The sequence below is a fragment of the Saimiri boliviensis genome, chromosome 11 (genome assembly GCF_048565385.1).
Source record: "Saimiri boliviensis isolate mSaiBol1 chromosome 11, mSaiBol1.pri, whole genome shotgun sequence".
NCBI lineage: Eukaryota > Metazoa > Chordata > Mammalia > Primates > Cebidae > Saimiri > Saimiri boliviensis.
In genome coordinates this window covers 73,737,493-73,751,731 of record NC_133459.1, presented here as the reverse complement: position 1 = coordinate 73,751,731, position 14,239 = coordinate 73,737,493, and the positions used below count along the sequence as shown (strand labels likewise).

General features: G+C 37.6%; 1 pseudogene; it reads left to right on the top strand.

The window, feature by feature from the left end:
• The first annotated feature begins 1,049 nt into the window (after positions 1–1,049).
• On the top strand, positions 1,050–2,291 carry LOC101033101 (histone-binding protein RBBP4 pseudogene; annotated as a pseudogene).
• The last annotated feature ends 11,948 nt before the right edge of the window (positions 2,292–14,239 follow it).

Below are 14,239 nucleotides of genomic sequence, written 5' to 3'. Positions count from 1 at the left end.
TCTTCTCAAAAATAGAAAAAGCAATCCTAAAATTTATATGGAAACACAAAATACTCAAAATAGCCAAAGCCATCCTAAGTAAAAAGAACAAAACTGGAGGAATCACATTGTCTGACTTATGTTACAGATCTCTAGTAACCAAAACGGCATGGTACTGGCAAAAACAAAAACCAGACACACAGACCAATAGAACAGAATAGAGAACCCAGAAACAAACCCAGAAAAAATAGGGAAATTCTTCAGGACATTGGTCAGGGCAAATATTTCTTGAGCAATGCCCCACAAGCACAGGCAACTAAAGTGAACAGGAACAAATGAGATCACATCAAGTTAAAAAGCTCTGCACAGCAAAGGAAATAATCAACAAAGTGAAGAGACCACCCACAGAATGGGAGAAAACATTTGGAAACTACCCCTCTGACCAGGGATTAATAACAAGAATATATAAGGAGCTCAAATAACTCTATAGAAAAAATCTAATAATCTGATCAAAATATGGGCAAAAGATTTCAACAGACATTTCTCTAAAGAAGACATACAAAAGGCAAACAGGCAAATGAAAATGTGCTCAACATCACTGACCATCAGAGAAAAATGCAAATCAAAACAACAATGAGATATCATCTCACCTCCAGTAAAATGGCTTGAATCCAAAAGACAGGCAATAACAAATGCTGGCAAGGATGTGGAGAAAGAACCCTTGTCCACTACTGGTGGAAATGTAAATTAGTACAACCACTATGAGAACAGATTGGAGGTTCTTCAAAAAACTAAAAATTGAGCTACTGTATGATCCAGCAATCCTACTGCTGGGTATATACAAAAAGAAAGGAAATCAGTATATTGAAGAGATATCTGCACTCCCAGGTTTATTGCATCGCTATTTACAATAGCTAAGATTTGGAAACACCTAAGTGTCCATCAACAGGTGAATGGATAAGAAAATGTTGTACATACACACAATGGAGTACTATTCAGCCATATAAAGAATGAGATCTGGGCCCTCCTGCAATGCTCGACCCCAGGATTCCCCGGCTTGCTTGCTCGCCATGGCCAAAAAGGAAGCAGCCTTCGATGATGCAGTGGAAGAACGAGTGATCAGTGAGGAGTACAAAATATGGAAAAAGCACACTCTTTTTCTTTATGATTTGGTGATGACCCATGCTCTGGAGTAGCCCAACCTAACTTCCCAGTGGCTTCCAGATGTAACCAGACCAGAAGTGAAAGATTTCAGCATTCATCGACTTGTCCTGAGGACACACACATCAGATGAACAAAACCATCTTACTATAGTCAGTGTGCAACTCCCTAATGACGATGCTGTTTGATGTGTCACACTATGACAGTGAGAAAGGAGAATTTGGAGGTTTTGGTTCAGTTAGTGGAAACATTGAAATAGAAATCAAGGCCTACCATGATGGAGAAGTAAACAGAGATCGCTGTATGCCCCAGAACCCTTGTAACATCACAACAAAACTTCTTCCAGTGATGTTCTTGTCTTTGACTATATGAAACATCCTTCTAAACCAGATCCTTCTGGAGAATGCAACCCAGACTTGTGTATCCATGAACATCAGAAGGCAGGCTATGGGCTTTCTTGAAACCCAACTCTCAGTGGGCACTTGCTTAGTGCTTCAGATGACCACACCATCTGCCTGTGGGACATCAGTGCCATTCCAAAGGAGGAAAAAGTAGTGAATGTGAAGACCATCTTTACAGGGCATACGGCAGTAGTAGAAGGTGTTTCCTGGCAACTGCTCCATGAGTCTCTGTTTGGGTCAGTTGCTGATGATCAGAAACTTCTGATTTGAGATACTCATTCAAACAATACTTTCAAACCAAGCCACTCAGTTGATGCTCACACTGCTGAAGTGAACTGCCTCTCTTTCAGTTCTTAGAGTGAGTTCATTCTTGCCACAGGATCAGCTGAGAAGATTGTTGCCTTGTGTGATATGAGAAATCTGAAACATTGAATGTTCCAGATTCAATGGTCACCTCACAATGAGACTATTTTGGCTTCCAGTGGTACTGATTACAGATGGAATGTCTGGGATTTAAGTAAAATTGGAGAATAACAATCCCCAGAAGATGCAGAATACAGGCCACCAGAGTTGTTTATTCATGGTGGTCACAATGCCAAGATATCTGATTTCTCCTGAAATCCCAATGAGCCTTGGGTTATTTGTTCTGTATCAGAAGATAGTATCATGCAAGTGCGGCAAATGGCAGAGAACATTTATAACGATGAAAACCCTGAAGGAAGCATGGATCCAGAAGGACAAGGGTCCTAGATATATATGTCTTTACTTCCTGTGATTTTAGAGTCATGTATTTTCTTCTCCACCCTGAGAATGATATAACCCTGGCTTTGAGACACAGATTTTGTTCTGTTTTCCCTCTATATAATAGGTACCACCAATAATGCTATTAGCCTTAACAGTGGGTGTTTTCTAAATATTAATGGTTGAGGTGTTGGGCGGGTGGGGGGGCTTGATTCAGCAAAGCCAAAGACTTACATTGAAATTGTCTTTAGGAATTTTCAAGTAACAAACCCAGATCTAAAGTAGCTGCAGAAAGAGGAATATTATGTGTGATTATTTTTCTTAAGCTATATCCCCAAGTTATTCAGACTCAAGTAAAGGCTAGAGTGAGTAAGGAATAGAGCCAAATGAGGTAGGTGTCTGAGCCATGAAGTATAAATACTGAAAGATGTCACTTTTATTCAGGAAATAGGGGAGATTCAAGACATACGTATTCCTACTCAAAAATCTTGACACCTGACTTTCCAGGATGGACATTTTCATATGTAGACCAGTTTCCTCTTAATTTCTTCAGTTAAGTCAAAAACTCTATGTTCCTCTTTACCCATATATTTTTGCTTGTTAGTGTATTTCTTGAGCTGTTTTCATGTTGTTTCTTTCCTTTCTGTGAAATTGTGTTTTGTTTTGTTTTTAACTTGGGACCAACAAGTTGTAAATATGTATGTTTTTACCTGACAGTTATACCAAAGGTAGACTGTCAAGTTGAGAAGAGTAAATCAATAATTATATTTGTTTTAAAAACTAAATTAATCCTTGATAAAAGTTGCTTTTTTTTTTTTTTTTTTTAGGAGTGAGTTCTTGGCCACTAGTTTGATGCCATCTCCATTTTGGGTGACCTGTTTCACCAGCAGCCCTGTTACTCTCCATGACTAACTGCATAAGTGTTCAAAATGGAATAAATTGTTTTTCTACATAAAAAAAATAATAATAAAATTTTAAAAAAAGATTGAGATCTAGTCATTCGCGACACATCTGGAACTGGAGATCATCATGTTACGTGAAATAAGCCAAGCAAAGAAAGACAAACATCACGTTCTCATTTATTTGTGGGATCTAAAAATCAAATCAATTGAACTCATAGACATAGAGAGTAGAAGGATGGTTACCAAAAGCTGAGAATGGCAGTGGAGAGGTTGGTGGGGTGATGGGTGGGGTTAATGGATACAAAAACATAGAAAGAATGAATAAGACCTACTATTTTAAAGCAAAATAAAGTGATTATAGTCAATAATAATTGTATATTTTAAAATAACTTAAAGAATGCAATTGAATTGTTTTTAACTCAAAGGATTTATGCTTGAGGGGATGAATACTCCATGATGTGCTTATTTCACATTATGCATCATTCTCTATGATGTGCTTATTTCACACTGCATGCCTGTATCAAAACATCTCATGTACCCCATAAGTATATAAGCCTACTATGTATCCACAGAATTTTTTAAGTTTTTTAAAGTTCTATTAAGGTGAATTTATTATTGAAGAAAAGAAAATTTTAAATAAATTTGGTGTAGTTAATTTGTACAGTGTTTATTAAGTCTGCAATAGTGTACTATTATATACTAGGCCTTCATAGTCACTCACAACTCACTGATCTACCCACCCAGAGCATCTTTCAGTCCTGCGAGCTCCAGTGATGGTAAGTGCCCTTAACAGGTATACCATTTTTAAAAATCTTTTATACTGTTTTTACTGTGTCTTTTCTATGTTTAGATACAAAAACATTTACCATTGTGTTGTTATTGCCCACATATCTAGTATGCTGTACAGGTTTGTAGCCTCGGAGCAATAGGCTATACCATATAGCTTAGGTGTATAATAGGCTAAACCATTGAGGTTTTTGTAAGTACATTCTATGATATTCACACAACAGTGAAATAGTCTAACAATGTATTTCTGAGAACCTGACCACATTGTTAAGCGATGTATGACTAACTGTATATCTACACACACACACCTATACTATATATGTAAATTGATTGTAAAAGCCGATTATAAACTTTAAAACCTAAAGGAGAATGATGATGGATGAAAGAATTAAAATTTATATCACAACTTTCTTTGACTTAATAGATCCTAAATCTCTATCTATATGATGCAATGCTCAAACTGAAGATTCATATATTAAAATAGAATAGAATGGTTAAATGATTATTCATATAGAGGGGTAATTTTAAGAGTTAAAATCAATTGTGTTACTGACACAGGAGCATAGAGACTAGAAAAAATATTCTGATTCTGAAAGTAATTCTTGGCAACTGCCAGTATTTCCAAATTACTCAGTTTTGTTGTAAAAAATGTATACTTGGGTATTGTCTAAGCTTATTACAGAAATGCCTTCATTGAATTATTAATAAATATCAAACCCTTTTTTTAAGAGATGGAAGGGAATCAAACAATGGAACACGCATGAATTTAAAAGTCTGGAGATTTTTGGCCAGGCGCAGTGGCTCACGCTTGTAATCCCAGCACTTTGGGGGCCAAGGTGGGTGTATCTCCTGAGGTCAGGAGTTTGAGAAGAGTCTCGCCAACATGGTAAAATGCTATCTCTACTAAAAATGCAAAAATTTGCTGGGCATGGTGGCACACACCTGTAATCTCAGAAACTCAGGAGGCTGAGGCAGGAGAATCTCTTGAACCCGGGAGGTAGAGGGTATGGTGAGCCAAGATTGTGCCACTGCACTCCATCCTGGATGAAAAAGTGAGACTGTATCTCAAAAGAAAAAAGAAAAAGTTTGGAGATTTTTTATAAAACTCTGGTTAAAAACCTTGATTATTACACTTTCAAAGAGTAAATTTTATGAGATATAAATTTTCTTATTTAAAAATTGATTATACTAGTTAATGTCTATTATTAAAAGGAGTCACATAACAGCAGCTTAAAAAAAATATCTAGAAACAAATTCGTTATAATCTAAGAGTGCAGAAATTTTAGGATAAGCTATAGAAATGCCTAATTATTTTGTCTCGTAGATTTTTCTGTCTCTCAAATATCAGATGTCAATTGACCACTGGTTGAGTGCTAGATTCTAATAGTTTCATGCTTGAATTCCCTAAAATGCTGATTATTATGTTATGTGCCTCATCTTTGTTAGATATCCAAAAACCAGTTAAGAGGTTTAAAACCAAAATGAGATATCACCTCAGGCATTATGATGGGCCGTTATTTAAAAAACAAAACAAAAAACAAACAGAAAACAAAAAACATTGCTGAAGATATGAAGAAACTGGAGCCTTTGAGCACTATTGGTAGAAATGTAAAATTGTGCAGCCATCACAGAAAACAGTAAGGAGATCCCTCAAAAAATTAAAAATAGTAGTACCATATGATCCAGCAGTTCCACTTATGGGTATTTATACAAAAGAATTGAGAAGAGGATTTCAATTAGATATTTATACTTCCATGTCAATTGCAGTATTATCTACAATAGTCAAGAGGTAGAAACAACCTAAATATCCACCTACAGATAATGGATAAAGAAAATGTGCCAATGGGACCTAATCAAACTCCACAGCTTCTGCACGGCAAAAGAAACAGTCATTAGAGTGAATCGGCAACCAACAGAATGGGAAAAAATTTTTGCAGTCTACCCATCTGACAAGGGGCTGATATCCAGAATTTACAAAGAACAAAAACAGATCTACAAGAAAAAAACAAACAAGCCCATTCAAAAGTGGGCGAAGGATATGAACAGGCACTTTACAAAAGAAGACATACAGGAGGCCAACAAACATATGAAAAAATGCTCAACATCACTGGTCATTAGAGAAATGCAAATCAAAACTACATTGAGATACCATCTTACGCCAGTTAGAATGGCAATCATTAAAAAATCTGGAGACAACAGATGCTGGAGAGGATGTGGAGAAATAGGAACACTTTTACACTGTTGGTGGGAGTGTAAATTGGTTCAACCATTGGTGAAGACAGTGTGGTGATTCCTCAATGACCTAGAAATAGAAATTCCATTTGACCCAGCAATCCCATTACTGGGTATATATCCAAAGGATTATAAATCGCTCTACTATAAGGACACATGCACGCAAGTGTTCACTGCAGCACTGTTTACAATAGCAAAGACCTGGAACCAACCCAAATGCCCATCGATGATAGACTGGGCAGGGAAAATGTGGTACATATACACCATGGAATATTATGCAGCCATCAAAAATGATGAGTTCCTGTCCTTTGTAGGGACATGGATGAACCTGGAAACCATCATTCTCAGCAAACTGACCCAAGAGCAGAAAATCAAACACCACATGTTCTCACTCATAGGTGGGTGTTGAACAATGAGAACACATGGACACAGGGAGGGGAGCACTACACACTGGGGTCCGTCGGGGGGAAATGGGGGAGGGATGGGGGTGGGGAGGTGGGAGGGGATGGCATGGGGAGAAATGACAGATACAGGTGAGGGGGAGGAAGGCAGCAAATCACACTGCCATGTGTGTACCTATGCAGCAATCCTGCATGTTATTCACATGTACCCCAAAACCTAAAATGCAATAAAAAAATTAAATTAAAAAAAAGAAAATGGGCCACATATGTACAGCAGAATATTATTCAGCCTTATAAAAAAGTAAATCCTGCCATGTGCTACAACATAAATGAAACTTGAGGACATTATACTGAGTGAAATAAGCCAGTCAGAGAAGAAGAAAGGCTGCATGATTCCACTTATGGGAGGTAGCTAAATTAGTCAAACTCAAGGAAGCAGAAAGTAAAATGATGATTGCCAGGGGCTGTAGGGAGGGAGAAATAGGGAGTTTCTGATAAATGTGCATACAGTTTTTGTCATGCAAAATAAAAAAGTTCTAGGTATTTGCTTACACTTGAAAGTTTATTAAGAGGGCAGATTTATGCTTTGTGTTTCTTTGACCACACTACATAAGATAAGGGAAAGTGATATCTACAAGATAAGCAGAAAAGATGATATTCTCCTGGGGAAGAGGGAAGGTAAGAGTCTTACATTCTTACTTGGGTAAAAGGTCACGATTTCTACACATAAAGTGAAGTCGGGATTTTAATGTACTTCTGACGATACTTTCTACCTTAAATGTGTTTATCTCAAAGAACCTTGCACAGCTCAATAGAACAATGACAGACAATAAAAGAATCTATTCATAGCTTTTAGTTATTCATAATCCCAGAACATCTATCATGGTGAGACTTTTAAGTAGAAATTTAAGAGATTAGATCTTTGATTTTGTTTTTTAAAGGGCTAAAATTTCATATATGTTCTTATGATTTTCTGTTAGTAATTGTAAGCATTTCCAACATGCTCAATATAAGTCATCTGTGTGTTTATTTTTAAAATTTAACTGTAATACTAGATATTTTGTGTTTTCTGCCTTGCTTAGCCACAGCTGACTAGCCTGAGGGGTAGTCCCAAGGAAAACTCACATAAAATTTGATCAAGGCTATGTGTTAAAACAGCCGAACTTAAAAATGTGAGTTAAAATTAAGTTTAAAAATTGTGTTACAAATTTGAGTAGATGCTGTGAGGTAGAGAAAAGTCTACCAGTTGAGCTTTGTGCAGGCCAAAGTTCTGAGGGAAGCAAAATGACAGGTCTAAGTATTTCCTGAGGGTTGTCTGAATTCATGAATAGAACAGTAAAAATTCAGTTTGCCATGTATCTTAAGATACTTTTTAAAACTGAAACAGTGGTACTAAAATATATTCAAGGCATCATATAATATGTACACAGACATGGACATGGACACTCTGCCTTTGAAAATACATACTGATCTTACCCATACTTCAAAAATCAGGAAATCCCACTTCTCTCAAATATCTTTTTCCTTTGTATTTTATTTTAAATACACAAATCAATACTAGAGACAAATGGTACTGGGAATGGGAAAGCCTGGTAAAAGGGCTAATACAGGTTGAGTATCCCGATCCAAAATGCTTGGGACCAGAGTGTTTCAGATTTTGGATTTGTTTCAAATTTTGGAATTTTGCATACATATACATAATGAGATATTTTGGGAATGAGGTCCAGGTTTAAACATGAAATTCATTTATGTTCCATAAATATTTTATACATGTAGCCTAAAGATAAATTTATACAACATTAAAATAATTTTATACATGAAACAAAGTTTGTGCACGTTGGTTCATCAGAAAGCAAACATGTCAGGTATGGAATTTTCCACTTTTGATGTCATATCAGAGCCACAAAAGTTTCAAATCTTGGAATATATTGGATTTTGGATTTTTAGATTAGGGATGCTCAACCTATGTACCTCTATAAACTTTATACAGTAGATATAACTTTTACAAGCTTAATTTTATAAAATTATGTAACAACTGTATTTCTGAATTCATCAAAAAGTCATTCTTATCTACTGACATTTGTAGTTTCCTGAGACTATACAAACATGTCACTAATCTGTGACTTACCTACACATTTCATTTCTGGAGCAAGGGCTTAGCTGGCCAACTCTGTTCTTGGCATCTCTCCTTAGGCAAGTGACTACCTCAGTTGTCTAGAGCTGTTGTGCTACACCTTTTATAGTTTCCCAATTCCTAAACCACTACACTCAGATTTTCCTGATATGCTACCCTCTTATGAACAAAATGTAGCTAGGCATTGCTTGGCCAGATTCTGCAGGCCAGACTTAGCAGCTGGTGCTCCTGTGTGAGGAACACTGCAATAGATCACAATGGAACCCTCAAAGGCAAAAGTGAAGAGACTGTGCAGTCAGTAAGTCATTGGTGCCCGCTCAGGATTTCCAAGTTCAGGGGAATTATTCAAGCTAGGGTTTCATCATGGGATAACAGTTATCACCACAACAGAAACAGTATATGAAAGTATTGAAACAGCTGCTTAAAGCTAGTGGAGCCTTGGTTTCACAGGCTGAATTAAGGGACCTAATGCAAACTGTTGTTTCCTATAACCCATGTTCCTGGAAGAAGGCACACTAGACTTAGAGTTCTGGGAACAAGTCGGGAGAAATCTTAAAACAATGTCGTGAACAAGAACAACAACAACAGTAATGTCTTTAACATTACGGGCCTTAGTCAGGGCTGCTTTGGCCCCACTCTATACAGAAGAGCCTAAAAAGGGAAGGCACCTACCTCACTGCCTCCTCCTCCTCCTCCCTCAGCCCTACGATTACCAAGTAAAAGTGCCACAGAAGACTCCCAAGTCCCCTCCCCCCATAAAGTGAAAAAGGGCAAGGGAGACACTAAAGCTGTGGGACCCTGTCTTAGGCAAGAAGCATTACAAGGGGAGTTCTTGGCCTGCCCAGTAATGCAAGATCGACAACGCAATCAGGTATATGAACCCATTTCTTCTGATGCTTACAGAGAGATAAGAAAAAGCATTAGAGAAAATGGAGCTATTAGCCCATTTACAAAAGGATTAATTGAAACCATAGCAGACAACTTCCCTATGACTTCATGGGACTGGTCAGTGCTAGCTAAAACAACTTTAGAAGCCAGTCGATAACCTTCTCTAGAGGGCAGACTTCGATGAATTATGTGAAAAATTAACGCTTTTCTAATAAGGGCCACTGTTATTCGTCCCCTACCCCTGACATGGCTCTCTCAAAATCCTATTTGGGTAGAACAGTGACCTTTAAAGGTAGAGAAATTACTATGAGCCCATGAATTAGTCGAGGAGCAATTAAAAGCCAGCCATATAGAAATTCAACCATATTCATCATTCCCAAAAAGTCTGGCAAATGGAGACTTTTGCATGACTTATGGGCTATCAATGCTAATTTGCAACCTATAGAGGCTTTTCAACAGGGGCTCCCTTCCCCTGAGGTGATTGCTCAGAATTGGCCTATAGTTCTCATTGACTTAAAAGACTGCTTTTTTTTTTTTTTTTTTAGACAGAGTTTCACTCTTGTTACCCAGGCTGGAGTGCAACGGGGCGATCTCGGCTCACCGCAACCTCCGCCTCCTGGGTTCAGGCAATTCTCCTGCCTCGGCCTCCTGAGTAGCTGGGATTACAGGCACATGCCACCATGCCCAGCTAATTTTTTTGTATTTTTAGTAGAGACAGGATTTCACCATGTTGACCAGGATGGTCTCGATCTCTTGACCTCGTGATCCACCCGTCTCGGCCTCCCAAAGTGCTGGGATTACAGGCTTAAACCACCGCGCCCGGCCAAAAGACTGCTTTTGTACTATTCCCCTTGCAGAACAGGACAGAGAAAAATTTGTGTTTACAATACCATTTATCAATAAAGGCCAGCTTGCTGATTTCACTGGAAAGTGCTTCCTCAAGGAATGCTACCTCAAGGAATACTGAACAGTCCTACCATGTGTCAGTATCAGTAAATCAGGTTTTGCTCACCAGTAGAAAATAATCTTCTAATTGTAAGATTATTCATTTTATGGATGACATTTTATTAGCAGCCCCATTAGAGCCAGTATTTTAGGTTGATATGCCTCTGTCCAGAGGAATGCAGACTTAACAGGTTTAACCATAGCACCTGAAAAATCACAAATGTCCTCTCCTTCAAAATATCTTGGACATACTAAATTCTCAGTCAGTAATACCCCAGAAGGTTAAATTAAATACTAGCAACTAACGTACTTTAAATGTTTATTGAAAATTACGGAGAGATATTAACTGGCTTTGCTCCACCTTGGGCAGAACTACTGATAAACTGCAAAACCTGTTTTCTATCGGAAAGGGCAATAAAACTCTAGATTCTCCCAAGTATTTAACCTCTCCAGCAAAAAAGGGAAATTGAGAAAACAGAACAAGCTATTTCTCAGAGGCAACTAGATTGCACAGACCCAAAATATTCAATTCAATTTTTTGTTTTTCCTACAAAACATTCCTCAAGAGGATTAACAGGACAGATGGCCCCAAGGCTGTCCTTCCTACAATGGTTTTTTTTGCTCACATACCTCAACTAAAACACTGTCTCCCTATATCCAGCTAGTTAGTAAAGTCATCTATATGGGCCACAGACAATGCAATCTGTTGCTGGCTTATGACCCTGATGTCATAAAAATTCCTCTGAGTAAAAAGCAGTTTGAAGCAGTATTGCCCCTATATCTAGATCTTCAGATAACACTCTCTGGTTATACAGGCCATATAGAACATGCCCTTCGTGCTGACAAACTACTTCAGTTTTTATTTCATACTCCTGTAGTTTTGCCTATAAAAGTAGTTAAATATGCTCAGAAAACGAAAAAGGGGAAATATGAGTAAGGAACCTGCAACACTACTAGCACAAGCTTTATTTATCCTTAATTTTTTTAATTTAAATGGCAAATTTCAATCAGCTATAGAAAAGCACTTTGCTAAAACCTCTTAAGACATAAAACCCACAGTTTTACGGAAAGATGTGAACAGTAATGTATGGTGTGGTCCAAATGATTTGCTCACATGGGGAAGAGGATATGCTTGTGTTCACAGCCCCTCAGGTCCTCTTTGGATTCCCGCACAACACATCAAACCAAACCATGGCATGGCTAGGACCCAACTCAGTATCAGAAATTTAAAAATGACCCTGCAGGACCCACAGCCCCGTATGTCACAACCTCCTTGGTTGAAACAAGCCCTGGACATTACCTGGGAAATGCCGAAAAAAACAACTCAGGAGGCTGAGCAAATCCTGCTCCAAACATCATTCAGTCCAGATAATTTTTTCCTTGTTTATTCTCTCACTCTGCCTGCAATCTGTACCTGCTACACTCTATTGAGCCTGTCTTCTAAATCTGTCTTTTTTCTGCTTCTTACTTAGGCAGACACTCCCTTCCTAGCCTCTAACGATGTGATTGCTTGGCTAGAAAGGATTAATATATCCCTGGTGGGGTCCCTCATTAATGGCACACTTTGGACTGAGGTGCCAAGTAACACTACATGTCACTCCTTGATTGGAAAAGAATGTTACTGATTATACTCATGTTTGTCTGATGTTATTTACTAACTCTAGAATGCAAAGCTGGAACACAACTTATAACCACAGTGCTTGACAAACCTGTTGCTGCACACATCTGTACTCTTCAATCTACAAAACCTTATCAAAAAACAGAAACTGGGGAGATGTAGGAGATCAGTCAGGGTGGTGGGAAAAATTATAGAAAAATTATGATCCTTCTTGGAAGGCTGGGAGATTTTGCAAAAGTTTTGGGAAAGGGTTATGGCTGAAGGCAGACTAATCCTCTTACCTTGAGCTAATAGCATAGGGCAGATAACAAGGGGGTGCAAAGGAATTTATCTAGATAAGTTTGTTAACCTATTTCTCTGGAAACCACCCTTTGATCATCATGCACAGGACTGCTCCCTACTTGGGAGGTCGACAATGTCAATTACGCACAAATGATGTTTGCTCTAGGCCTTAAATTTGTTAAATAAATGTGAGCCTCACTGGCTTATCACTTATGGAGGCTGCTGCTGACTCTGGCAGGAGTGCCCTAGTTGCGCTGACAGGCAAGTCTGTGTCTGTGTACTCCATTCATCTGTCGCTTGGCCAGAGTCTGCAGGACAGACTTGGCATATTAGCAGTGAAAATCACTTAAAAAAAAATTTTTTTTTTGAGACAGAGTCTCACTCACTCTGTCACCCAGGCTGGAGGGCAATGGCACAATGTTGGCTCACTGCAACCTCCGCATCCTATCTTCAAGCCATTCTCCTGCCTCAGCCTCCCAAGTAGCTGGGATTACAGGTACATGCTACCACACCCGGCTAATTTTGTATTTTTAGTAGAGATGGGTTTCACCATGTTGGCCAGGCTGTTCTTGAACTCCTGACCTCAAGTGATCCACCTGCCTTGGCCTCCCAAAATGCTGGGATTATAGGCATAAGCCACCATACCTGGCCAACTTTTTAAAAATTTTAAAGAACTAATACAGCAACAGTTTTGACTTACTATGTTGTGGTTATTATTTCCAAAGTGAGCATGCCTTGTTTCTCATAACTGCAAAAAATACACACTGATATTCAAATTATCAAGAAAGTATAAATAAAAAGGAGAAAAGAATCACTCAAGTTTTCATATTCACAGATTTACATTAGTATTACTTTAATGGATATTCTAAACACTTTTTTCCAAAAGCAGGATTAACCTACTATCTTCTGCTTTTTGACATATAATTGTAGAGCTCTTATTTCATGACTAGTCTTCATCAACTAGCCATAAAAAAGGAAAGGTAGCTCTCTTTGAAGAATCAGGTGAAAGTAGAGAGAAAGTCTCTAGCCCCATTCTCCTTGGATTCAAATTCCAGCTTTACCACTTATTAGACAAATGATCTTGGGCAAGACACTTAAGCTCTGTATCTCAGCTTCCTTATCTGTGAAGTTGTTGTAAGAATTAAAAGAGTTAATATATAAAGCACTTAAAACAGTACCTGATATGTAACAAGTAGTACACAGAGTTAGCATGCATGACCATATATGGTCATACAAAGGTAATAATAATACATTGTTATAGAAATAAAAAGTAACTCATAAAGGAAGATATGTATAATGTCATCCTATTTGTATAAAAATGACCAAAAAAAATTCAGATTAGGTATTATTTTTTAAAAAATGACAAAATTTTATATACACATAAGCAAAAATATGTTTGAAAGGGTATACATAAAACTGCTAGCATGATTACCTAAGGGAGGAATTTTTACTGGCTCTATAATGTTTCTACTTTTTATAAGTTTTATGTATTATATTAAGAAATTAATAAAATAGTTTAATTTACAAAATATTTTTGAGGCAAAAAAATTAGAACAGAAAAAGTGAAAGAAAACAACAAAACTTGCTTTTCAGAAAGATGACAATATGTAGTTAGTTTAATTAGGTTGTCCAGCTGGGAAAAGACAGTTTAGAGTTTACAAAATAAAATGCAGTATTAATGGAAGTATAGTAAATCTAAAGTTATAATTTTTCTTACTAAAGAGACATCATTCATATGATTGAAAGAAAAAGATGGAAAGAAAAAAGAA